Source organism: Aptenodytes forsteri, unplaced genomic scaffold, assembly GCF_000699145.1.
Source record: "Aptenodytes forsteri isolate BGI_AS27 unplaced genomic scaffold, ASM69914v1 Scaffold208, whole genome shotgun sequence".
Classification (NCBI taxonomy): domain Eukaryota; kingdom Metazoa; phylum Chordata; class Aves; order Sphenisciformes; family Spheniscidae; genus Aptenodytes; species Aptenodytes forsteri.
In genome coordinates this window covers 369,294-382,563 of record NW_008794963.1, presented here as the reverse complement: position 1 = coordinate 382,563, position 13,270 = coordinate 369,294, and positions in this window count along the sequence as shown.

The window sequence follows — 13,270 nt, the reverse complement described above, 5'->3', positions numbered from 1 at the left end:
GACCCAAGGTATTCTGCAGAGCTATAGAAACAGACAGGCGCAAATCTAGATCACCAAAGAAAATATGGATCCATGGGGGGTGCTTAGAAACTATGATCATACTCCTTTATGGATAAAGGTCACCACTAAATTTACGGCAAGAGAGATCATTTTGAAAGACATTTCCTGCAAGGTGTGGGAGCAAAATTTGGGGCCTCCCTTAATTCTTATCATAAGCTGGGTACCAAGAATAGAAATTTAACCTCACATGTTTTGAAAGTGATCCTATTTATAGGTCAGTAATTTAAAGACTTAAAAAGCTAAGTCCCAAATGCTCAAAGGTATGGAGCTAGATACCTAAATACCCTTGAGGATGTTGATTCTATTGTTCAGCTAAACTATGTGCATGCTTATGTAAGCTTACCTAAAATGTGTATATAAGACATACATGTTCTTTATATTATTTTTAACAGAAATAACAGATTCTTCCATAACAAAGTCCTTCAGAATGCCTGTTTCAAGATTACTTTCACCTTTCAACCTCAACCTATAATGTTGTGAAAGAAAAAAATGGGTGGTGATATCAGTATTTCTTAAGTAAGAACTTGTAATTTCATTCTCGTCCTGTTGTTGTGTGGCTGGTTTTTTATCTACTTATTAAATAAAATAGCAGATCACTCTGGGCAAAATCCACTCTTGAAAGAGGACAGCCTCCTAGAGAGAACCTCAGAAAGCTATGGACTTTAGAAATTGGAGGATTATTAGGGGTAGGAATGATCTTAATTGAGCAGACCATAGCAGTTGCTGGGCTGGATTCATTACAGCCATCAGAATTTCTTCTGTGAATTGAAGGTATTTCTCAATGACTTCATACTCATTTAGGCAGTCTCCATGCATTTCCACTGAAGGCTATCTTCTGTGGCTGTGTGGGTGGGAAAGCAATATACACAGCTCACATGAACACTTGTGATGTTTCTACGTTTGCCTTATTGAGTCCACACAAAACAGACTCTCCATTTACAGGTAGAACTATGGTTTCCATGTTACTGTAATTCCAGCCCGCAATGTCAATGTGTTTTAATATATTTCTGAGGTCTAAAGCTTTGCCAGAATATATGTGGGGAAAATAGATGGGTGGGGAAAAGAGATGGGGTATTTGTGAATGAGAGCAAAGGAGCGCGGTGATCCAAAATTATTCTGACACTATCATGCTGAAATAATATTTTGTGTACTTTGAGAATAAAAATGTAATCCCTACCGAAGGACAGAACCTTTCATACAAAGCAAAGACAGTTCTGCATGCAAACCACAATAAATACTTTGGAGACTTTACATTGATCCTAAATTCTAAGAAAATTCTAAAATAATGCAGCTCGATCTAGAGGACAGTGGAAGGAATAAGATTTTCTTTAATGATTAAGGCTGAAGTAGTCAACATTTTGGCTCCGGTCTAAATCCTTCCATTCCCAGGCAAAATATTTTTTTCTATCAGCAAATCCTTAGTCTTCGACCTTCACATTAGCTAATCTTCCACCTTCTGTCTTAACATACACAAGCTGTCCCTTGCACCTGCGATGTTTCCTTGCAGCAGTCCTTTTTATTCTGTTGAATATGTGGAAAATATGTTTGAAAAAGTGTGTGACATTCACAATTATAAATGGAAATCATACGGATGCATGTGTGTACATTTATGGAAGTGTGATTATGGTAAAATCGGTATTGAGAGCTCTTTTGACTCTTATTTGTCCTGCTTGGCAGTTATTCAGATATCTGTCATATTGGAAGGCACGAAGAGACGGCAATCGTTTTCATGTCAATGTTTCCTTTCTCTGAACTGGGGACCCATTTTGAGATAAAAGATTACACGTTAAAGTGAGATAAAATAAGTGGCCTAAAGCAGCCAAAGTGGTTTGAGGAAGACAGTCTGTTAATGATTGTTTAAAGCCACTGTTACTGCTCAGAATACTTTCACTCAGCTACTAGTTGAGGTGTTGCTAGTTGAGGTGTTGCTAGTTGCTCCCCCAGCAAAGCCCAAGGAAGCCCCCATGCTGCTGCCGCCCCCTCGGAGGCAGGCAGGCAGGCATCATGGCCGCTGCAGCACCATGCTGCTTCTCCTGCAGGGCCTCTGCTGCCACACTGATTGGCTGGTCATGGATGTGCTGACATCAATCAGCCAATTAGAAGCCAGGTGGCATGAAAGCAGGTGCTGCCAGCCAATCAGAACAGAAGGAGCCCTGGGACTGGGTGAGGTGTTGCCCCGGCAGTGGCATGGCCATGCCAGGGGCTGAGGAGAGGCCTCCAGGCAGGGCTGGTCTCTCTGCCTGCTGTGGGATGGTGGCACTGGTCCGGGCAGGGACGGGTGAGGTGGCCCCTCTGACTGGCTGTAGAAAGAAAATTCTTCTTTTTTTTTTTTTTTTTCCAGATGGGGCATTCTGAAATGAACATAAGTGTCCTTTATTTTTCATTAAGAAAATTGTAAAAATCTATGTAGCATTGTAGAAAAATGTTTCTTTATATCATTTTTTTCACAGAAAATATTTTCACTGATTTTTCTTCAATCAGTTGTACTGCTATTACACAATTTTAAAAGTTTCATTTAACACCTGTTTTTTTTTTTTCCAGATGGGGCATTCTGAAATGAACATAAGTGTCCTTTATTTTTCATTAAGAAAATTGTAAAAATCTATGTAGCATTGTAGAAAAATGTTTCTTTATATCATTTTTTTCACAGAAAATATTTTCACTGATTTTTCTTCAATCAGTTGTACTGCTATTACACAATTTTAAAAGTTTCATTTAACACCTGATACTTCTGTGAGGATTAATAGAAGTTGTATTTCTTTTTAATAAAGTAACTGGGGTAATTCTGGCACCTACAGAGGAGCACTCTTTAACTTAGACTGGTAATTTAAGAATACTTACAATAAGATATAAAATGAATTATGCAGTTTTATTCAAATGCTGGAATCTGGCAGCATGGTTCTTGCTTTCAATTACCATACAAATAATCCAGTCTCTAAATTTTCTACATTTAAATTTTCATATTTGTATATATCATACGCCTTATTTCATTGCTTCCATGCTGCCTCATTGCAAACTCACTGTTTCTGTACTTTGGTAATATTTTGAGGCAGCAGTTTCAAAATGATCCTTGAATGATTTTGATGAAATTACCCTTTACTATTACTTATTTTTCCAGTGAGTAGAAACACCTGCATGAATTTATCCGGACTTCAGTAATGTGTATGCAGGTGTAAAACATGAACATATGTATGCTCTGCTTGGTGGTGTTATTTGTGCAGTCCCAGGTGTTCAGAAAACTTTCTTGTTTTGCAAAATCCTGCCCTCAGGAGTTTATTACCTTTAGAGAACAAGCATGTTAATGGTACACTTTATATAGTTTTAGCTGTTTCATGAATGTCTTAAAATATTTGTAAATTTTTGCTGTACTGCATACCAAATTTTCTATGTTTTTGTACACCTTATCCCCATTCATGTCCCAGTCAATATTTTTAAAGGAGTGCACAATTAACAGAAAACCTGGAAAATGTTAACTCATGAGAACACTATTATGCTCTACCTTTTTGTCAGCTAGGCAGATAATTAACTGACTCAGTTTGGTACAAGTGGGAGATTAACAAAGAAAAAGAGGGAAAAAAGAACCTCAAACAAAGATTGAGAAAAACTTCAGGTGAGGATTTGGTTTTTGAATGATGGAGGAGCTGCAAAGTAGGTCATCTCATCTCAGACTGATATCAAGGGTAGTTTTTAGGTTTTCATATGTGTGATGAGCATCTGTGATTCTTAACCAAACAATCAAAAAAATGGAAATCCCCTCAGAATAGAAGAAATAGCTTACAAAACTGTCAATGTGTCAAGCTGGGGCACTCCAGGCATCAGAATTATATTGAGGTTAGAAACAGTTGTATGAAAGCAAGAAGTGTCTATGTCTAAGATTTATTTATGTATGCCTTCCATTTTCATATGATCAAACAAAAATGGGGACTGTATAAGCAGAGCTGCATAGAACTAGTTTTTATTATTGATGTAAAAATATGTTGGTGACCTCTCAATGATTTAAAGAAGAAAGGCTGCAAGGCAAAAATATTAGTTTAAATTATTTTATAGGAGAAAGACAAAAATATGTTTAAAATTAAAGTAAGGCTATACACTTAGAATGGGAGTCATGTTGCTTAACTTTAGGGGAGCATGAACAGAGCCACACAATGCCATTGGATGCCCTAGGATTCCCAGGACTTCTGCACAGCTTTCAAAATGTTATGCAGCACTTATGGGAGGCCTTCACACGTCTGAGGGGATAGTTGGAAGCCAAATGGCATACCTGGTAGTGTCAAATGTGCTTGTAGACACACCTGCTGAGATAGCTGAATCCCTCCTTTGACGCCTAGGAGTTAGATGTCAGTCTGACCTAGTCACTCTTAGGCTCCCTTCAGGATCAATAGGGAGAAATTGAGATCTCCAGAGGTCAGCTTTTCTAATTCTAAAATAGGTCAGATATATTTCCACCTGAAGCTGCCTGTTTGTCTCCACTGATGATGAGGAGATTCCTAGAATGACTAACTCAGACACTTAGACACGTAGAGCTCAATTCATTTCCCTGCCCTGCATCTGAGCTCCCAGCGCCATGTGAAGTGCCCCACGTCTCCCACTTGATGCCCAGCTACTACCCTAGAAGGGTGCCTCCCTTGGTCCTGCCAGCCAGCCCCATGCAGCGCCCTTGGCCCTGTGGCAGGAGGCCAGGCAGGAAAGCCTGGGGCACCTGAAGTGGCTTTAGTTGCCTGTGCATCAACAACTGAACCAAGCCTGTGATAGCTACTTTACGATAAGTCAAATCACTCTCTAGGCTCTATTGACTGTACGGACTAGAATTCCACTGATTTAAATAGTAGCTAACACCTAGCTCACATGTAAATACTGACATGTAGACACATGTAAGAGATCTGAATCTTATCTCTAATTTTAAACATTTAATTTAAGTGAAATTTATCCGGCTCCCAAGAGCTTCTCTATTTCATAGCCCTAACTCCTCACTCCCAACATAGTTTATGCCCCTGCTCACAAAAGAGGGGGTCCAGACTGGAAGACATTGCAATGACTTCTTGAAAAGATGGAAAGTGAGTGAGAACTGGTCAATGCCCAAAATGACCCTGGACTTCAAAATGGGAGCTTCTGTAGTTTGCTTTAGTTGTGCTGAGTCATGCAATTTATTAAAACCACGTGAAAGTCCCTTGTCACAGCTTCATAAGGCTCTAGAAGGACAATGCTAGCAAGCTGATCAGAGAGAGTTTTATCTTTTCTTTTTGCCTTAAAGAACAAAGCTATCATGTCACTGAACACCTAAGCTGAACTCCTTTTAGGGCACTAGGGGACATAGGAGGAAAAGAAAGGGTCAAACTTTTAGCGAGGGCACTGATACTTACAGAAAGCAGTAGTGATCACAAGTTTTAGTTCAGAAAATGGTTTTCCTCAGGCTCAGGATGACTATTGCAGATTATGGAAGGCTGGCTGCCACACTGGGAGAAAAAAAATGTTGAGAGAGGTGTTAGCAGGGAAGAAGCAAGCCTAGTGAAGAAGGTGTTGTGACCAGTCTGATAGGGCTTGTTCTAACTGAAGCTGTACTGTGGCAGCAAGTCTGGAGTATTGGAAGCTGCACAGTTCTGCTAAGTTTTATGCAGTGTAAACCATGTAAAGTGGTCACACTGGTATGACTGTTCACGCACTGGAAGGTAAATACAAGTAGAGGTTATCTATAAAACTGCATGAGGGCTTTAACTGCTGTAACTCTTCAAAATAAAGTAGCAAGCACCTCCTCCTCCAATTAACTTAAGCAGCTATACAAGTAAATCTTTTATATATAGGCCGTGATTTAGAAAAATCTTTGATCTAGTTAATATGAGCCACGGTTAATTGCAGCCACAGGCTTGACTGCAATAAATTACATAATTACTAATTTTACTTAGTTGTGTAGTACTGCTGAAGTCCAATAGGACCACTAAGACTTCCTTGAGTGCCTCTAAGACTGAAGAAAGAAATGGAAGCTTTTCTTTCACTGTAATTAGGTTTTTTTTCTGTTCAACTGCTCTGTGCTTTAAAAATGAAAAAATATTGTTCGTGAAAATAGTTTGTGATAAGACCAAATTATCTTTTCTCCATGAGAGCTCCTGCAACAGGATAAGGGGCCCAGAGCTTCCACCAGCTTTTCCAGAATTTCTGTCACATTGTTTCCCTAGAAGGAGAACGCACTATAGGTCTGGAGGGCAGGTGAGACATACCACCCTTCACTGATTCTTAGATACAGGACACTAGTCCTGAAAAGGTTTGGATTTTATTATTATGGTTTATCCTCAGGAGCAGAATTCTGCTTATGGCTGGAGAAAAAACAAAGGCAAACTGATGATCTGGCCAGATCATCTTCTCACCAGAAGATACAGTACCAAAAGATACTGAGGTACAGTTATTGCATTTCCTTCCACTTCCACCAAAATACAATTATTCCACTTAAAAGAGTGGAAATGGTATTTAGGACCAAATTTGCTTTATTTTAAAAGTCAAATTTTATAGGACTCTGTGCAAGCTGAGGAATATAATGCTATAAATAAATCACATATTAGACATAAATTAATAACAAATTAAAATAAAAATCATAAGCAAAATAATACTAGGCTACAAAAGTTAGTCCAGTATTGTCCTAATACTGTATTGAACAAATGTGTCTGAATCATTGGGCCAGTTCACTGTTTTAGTTCAGCAGTATTATGGTCCCGAGAACCTCACTTTAACTCAAAGTTATTTGTTTTGCAGTAGCTTATGGACTGAAACAGAAAGAACATACATCATTCTAATTCATTCTTAGTACTGTATAGCTAACATGAATCTTAAAAGTCAAAATTGTAGCTGCAATGGCAACCACTTACTCTTCTACAAATTAGATCTCAGAAATATCAGGTGACATTCTACAGAAAGTTTGGATTATGTGATTAGACAAACTGTGATGGGAGCTCTGTTGGCAATGGTAGAAACAGAATCTACTTTTTTTATGATGGCAGTTGTATAAATCACCGATATTCAGGATGCTCAGGGTAGAAGGACAAAGTAAGCTCCTACTACACATTCATGATGTCACCAGACGTGCCTATGCTATGACCAAAACATTCATCACAGGACTGCAAACATTTCCTCCCATCCGGTTAGATATATCCCCCCTTCGAGTGCTTCCTGAGCCTTTTGAGAGAGAAGGCAGAATAGAGCAAGTGGGTCAAAAAGGTCAATGCACTGTGATGGCAGGCTGGATTGGTTTATTGGCCCTTCTTTGGCCATCTCTGGTCTAACCTACATCTACAAAGCTATCATCACAGCTCTTGTCGTTCCCTTGCTGCAAATCTTCTAATTCTTACCTTATATTTAGTAGAAGTTTGTAGAGTTTATCACAAATGAATGCTCATTCATTCCAGATCCATTGTTTAGGAAGAGAGTATATGGAATTGCATAGGAACGCTTGTCTTGCTTAATGCCGCAATAAATGAAGAAAGTGAAGCAGAATAAAATTCCAAAGGTAAAATTTAAATCAGGTGGTTCCTAATGTTTTAGTTTATTTCTTTATTGGTTTTATCTCTTTTGCAGAATCCTAGGCACAACTGTGGCAGAATACACACGCTATCCTGTCAGTGACTAGTTGTGGTGTCACTACCTGTTTTGCCATGTTACCTTGACACTCTCAACTATGGGAGGCACCTACAAGCTTTCTCTGGGGAACTATGGCCAGGACTGAGTAAGTTACTAGAACCCTGCTTTCAAAACAACATGTGACGTATTCATTGCCCCAGTGGCAAAAAACATATAGACCAAAGGATAAAATCAAACTAATAAAAAGGACTGTGGGTCTTGAGCCTGATTTTTACTTTCAACTTGTTCTGGTGGGGAGAAAGAGATTTTGCAACTCATATTTGGCTCAATATAATATTGGATTCAGTTCCATCCAACAGTCCTCAGCAGACAAGAAGAGCGCTTGCAGGTAAATGCTTTTGCTCCCGCACACATCACACCCCCTAAGGCACAACACACAGTCGCTCTGTGGGAAGGATGCATGGCATGTCTGGTTGGCTTGTAGAAGCTGAGAAGGGATGAAACATACTTAGAGCAGATGGTGTCTCTGGAAACTGCCAGCGGGTAACAAACCTCTACTGACTGTACTGAGATTTTTCAAAGTCTTGTTTGGTCAAATTTGGGTGGATTTTCATGGGGTTAAAAAAGGGCACATCCCTGACACCAGGAGGATTTTTGTCAAATGTCAAGTAAGTGCTTCAATGTACAGAGCAGCTTGATCTTTTCAGTAAACAGTCATGAATTTTAAAAATCTTATGACATAAGCGTAACATATTTCCTCTAGCTACAGCAATAGTTCAATCCTTTTAATGGAAACTTTTCCAACAAAATCCATCCTGAGGCAGGACCTGATATGAAAATTTTGAATCTGAACAATTAAAATTTGACAGGCTTACAACGAGAAGAAAATCAGGTGAAAAAATAACATACTCGACTATGGGATTCACTATCAGTAGCATCTGTAAATATATTTCACAACATTTTTAAAAATGTGCAGTTGTATATTTTGTTTTATTAGGAAAATGAATATTTCAGCATTATTCACTATCAGTAGCATCTGTAAAAGTATTTCACAACATTTTTAAAAATGTGCAGTTGTATATTTTGTTTTATTAGGAAAATGAATATATTTCAGCATTTGAGAAAACACTTAAAATATTAGAAAACAACTGCTGAAATTGTGTGTGGATTGGCAAAATACAGATGAGTTTATTACTGGTGGATTCCCTTCTTCAGGCAATTATTTCAATTAGGAGTGAGATCTGACATGTCCCGTAGCAACAAAAAACAATGGTTGAGGCTCACACTTTCAATATTCTTGCACACAAAACATCTACAAATGTAAACAATAGAAAAAACGTTCATATAAAAAAACCCAGAAAGGTCACTTTCATCTCATTTTCAGAGTTCTTGATTGTTCTCCACTTAGGTTGTTGTTAGGTTAATCTTGGATAACTCTTTAGAATTTTAAACAAATGATATTCAAAAGTTAGCAAGAATAATTTCTGATAGTAAGTATCAAATCAAGAAAATAAACTAATGGTTTGATTTAATTAAGAAGCAATATGTCTACCTACACCACCTGCAGAGCATGCTGTTTCCTAACTGAAATGTCTCTGTCTCTTATCTCTTCAAGGTTTTCATTTTATTGGCTGTTGGTTACATGACCCCTGGCAAAAAAGTATTTAATAGTATTATTTCCATCTGTTCACCTGGCTCAGTTTTGTAGTAACATGTTGGAGTTTCAGGGTTTTTTGGCCACAATTTAAATAATGACCTAATTGTTTGTACAGCGTACACTAGATTTTGTATCTATTTGGAAATCTCAGACATAATTTAAATCATTGATCTTATTTTGTTTCTTTTGCAAAAAGTCAACATAAGGTCATAAGCACTTTGATAGCATTTTTACTTTCTTATCTTAACAGAGGGGCTGTAAAGATCAGAATAGGGATGAATTTATACCTTCCTTATCATAAATTTCAGAATTATTCAGAGAACCAAAGCTCCCAAGTAATTCTGGATCACTACAAATTCAGAGTTACAATGAGCCTCAAAAGATGATCTATCCCATCGTTCTTCCCCGAGGACAGGTGAGTTATCTATGAACCAGTGGCAGGCAGATGATTGTGCAACATTTTATTAAAACTATTGGTGATGGAGATTCCACAGGCTCTGCAAGCAGTAATTCGTGTGTTTCACCACTGCAACAATTGGAAAGTTTTTCCTCGTGGTTTATCTAAATCCATTGTTTAATATCCATTGATAAATTGAAGCACTGTGAGCCCTTATTCTACTAGCATGGGCAAATATGGTTTTTTTATTGTTTCCATTAATATGTTAGATAGAAGATAGTCCTGATAGTAGTAAAAAGGGTTTGCAAGGGGTTTTTTTCTCACATCTTTTTCTTGGAAAAGGATCTTTTCTTAGTAGGTTTGAGCTTTATAACTTTTGATCTATTAAACTGTTTGCACTGTGTTACTATGATAAAAATTGAAGGAAATAATGTGCTTGTTTGTCAGATGGCTACATATAGTAGGTCAAGCAACAATTCTGATTTCTGGGGACTAACTGGGTGCTGGTCATGTACCAGTCTTCTCTTGGCTTTCCTATGACTGACTGGTGACTTGCAAAAAGCACTCATCTCTCAATCAAGGCAAGGCCTTAGATACTTGTGTAGCTAATCTGATAATATCGGGAAACTTCATTTTTTACTGTATTGAGGTGAGAAATTTGATTTGTGACACTATAATTATAACTGGTTTGGTTTCTCATTTTTACATTATTTATTAATATAAAATAAGACTATCTAATCAGAGCATTATTTTTATTTCACACACTTGCCATTTTCAGTTTTTTGCCATTAAACGCCTGCTGAATTTTCAGGCCAATGGGGTTGCTTAGGTACTTAGAAAGTTTTCCTGGACCAAGCAATTTCTCATTGACAATTCACATATGTCTTATCGGCTTTTTTTCTTATGAGCTATTGTTATTGTGATAGGCGACTCTAGGCTTCTTGGCAAAGTTAATCAAAGGGAATTACGTCTGTGGTCATAGAGCAAAGCGTATATATCCCTGGTGGAGTGCCACAGTGGACAAAGTGTTTTCCAAATACAGGAATAAACACAGCTCTAAAGAGCTCACATCCTCAGCTAATGCATGAGATGATAAACAACACATTGCAAACTTCTGTTGGATGAGCAAAAGTGAATCACTTTGAAAAGGTTGCAGTTATGTAAAAGGGATGGGGGACAGGAAGGGGCCAATAAATTGACTCAGAAAATGCAAAATTAATCATTATACTGGAAAACAGTAGAAATATGATGAGTGACCTGCTGTCTGAGGTGAAGTTGCAGAAGTTAAAGCCCACTTGCTTGCTCTTGAAACAATTAAATGGTGCCCTTGAATGTGTGGGAAGAGAATTACCAAGGCTGACCAGAATGCTTGTTTTTTATTTCCCCCAAATTTGTTATTGTGTCCTTAAAACTGTGGTCGGTGGGAGATGATTTGACAACAGGAATCTAATGCTCTGCCAGAGATTTGGAAACCAGAGGATGATTACCTGTAACCAGCAGATAGTGGAGCTCCTACAGATTGACAGCAATGCAGTTAATGATCAGAATCTAGTCCAGTTTCTATGTGTGAGCAACGTCTTTTCAAAAAATGTAACACAGTGATGGTTTGTAAGGAAGGCAATAGTTTGCTTGTTTTCCCTTGATGCTTGAAAGAGAAAAAAGAATGATGGGTTGAAAGACATAAGCAAAATAAGTGAATTCAAAACACCAGTATAACTACATTTAAGAACACTTGTTGTGTTCTTCTTACACCTCTGGGAGAAACCAGAAATAATTAATTCAAGTGAAGTGTGGGAGTATCATGAATTATCCAACAATTCACAACAGTAACTTTTGCTTTCTATTAACGACGGCTAACAAAGTACTTGGCAGTGAGGCTTTTCATGTGGAATCAGGGTTGGGAGTATCTGACAAAAGGTTGAAAAAATGTGTTTTAAGAGAATACATTTCAGTTAACTAACGTGATGCTAAATGCTTTTTCACCAGCTTTTACACTACAGATTATGTGGAGTCAGTACCAAGTCAATGGGACTTCACATGCTAAAGAGATCTAAGACCACAATCCTTAGGAAAAGATCAGGTTAAAATAACAGTAATTAGGAATATGCTGTATGTATTTTTGTATTTCCTGAGCTTTCTTTAGCACATCAGCACATAGCTGACCTTGCTTTGAACAAGTGGTTGGATCTCTCTCCTGAGATCCCTTCTAACTTGAATGATTTAAGAACTGAAGAGCCCAAAATGTTTGAGAATTGTTCTTTTCATATAAGCTACTTCACATCAGACAGAAATGTAGTCTTACATTACTTTGAAATGTCATTTTACAATAAGATTCATATTGCAAATGGTTAACTCTTAGCTGCTGTTTATTTTTTTAACTGATTGCAAATATATGTAATCATGTACAAAATGTTGTGGATTATGACCAAGACCAGCTGGACAATATGTTGCTTCCATATAACAATATAACATATTCAACTAATATGCTTAGAATACAATCTAATTATTTCATTACATCTTTTAATTAATATTTCTGTTTATAAGGAGATCATAAATAAAGTATGAGTGTTTCAATCCCTGTGAATGTCTCTCTGGGGTGATGTAACCCAGAGAAAAATGAAAATACAGATAGCCAGACACTGTGCTGGCTTTTATTCAGCTTTACTTGCATGCTGGATATTTCTGTAAAATTTCTATCGAGTACTACTGCTATCAAGTACTACTCCTATGAAAGAACTTGGCAAGTACTACTTCCCACTCAAACATAACACCTTGGAGAGTGCTCTGAATTATTTATTGTAATACATTTAAACTCAAAATCCAAAACATTTGTCAGGAAAGTTGATTTCTATTTCTTAGCTTCTTAAAATCCCACAACTCTAAAAAGCCTGGGAGAGCTATGATCCCTGGCAACCTACAAGTATAATTTCACCTTTTCTACATTATCTTACCTTATTCTCCCATTCTGCCTTGAAAGAATGACTTTCTTACTCACAGGGTATCTTGAAAGTGTAGCTAATTTTGCTTTTGTGATATCTGTATCTGCAGTCATTGACCCTAACTGGAGTTACAACTTGTTTCTTACAACAAAGATTTCAGCTTTTTTATTCCATGCCTTATTTCCATTTTTTACAGTGACATATATATGTATAGCGCCACTTTTTGACTCTCGGGAACTACCCTAATTCCTGCTAACTGAAACTTTAATCTTTCAAAAGCTAAGAGAGTTCAGAGTTATTTTATTACAGTTCTATTTATGTATGCAGAGAGTAAAATAAATTACTGCTATGAGTATTGTTGAGAAATGAAAGCAACCATGGTAATACATAATTTTAGTTCTTTAGCTGCATAAATTACGTATTGCCCAATTATTTTTAACTCTGCCTGTCAATAGAACTTCCCTTTTTATAATAACATCTAAAAAAATTTCCAAAATTAAGAAATAAGAATCATAGAATCATTTAGCTTGGAAAAGACAGCCGCTTGCTCACTCCCCCCTGGTGGGATGGGGGAGAGAATCGGAAGGGTAAAAATGAGAAAACTCATGGGTTGAGATAAAGACAGTTTAACAGGTAAAGCAAAAGCCGCGCACG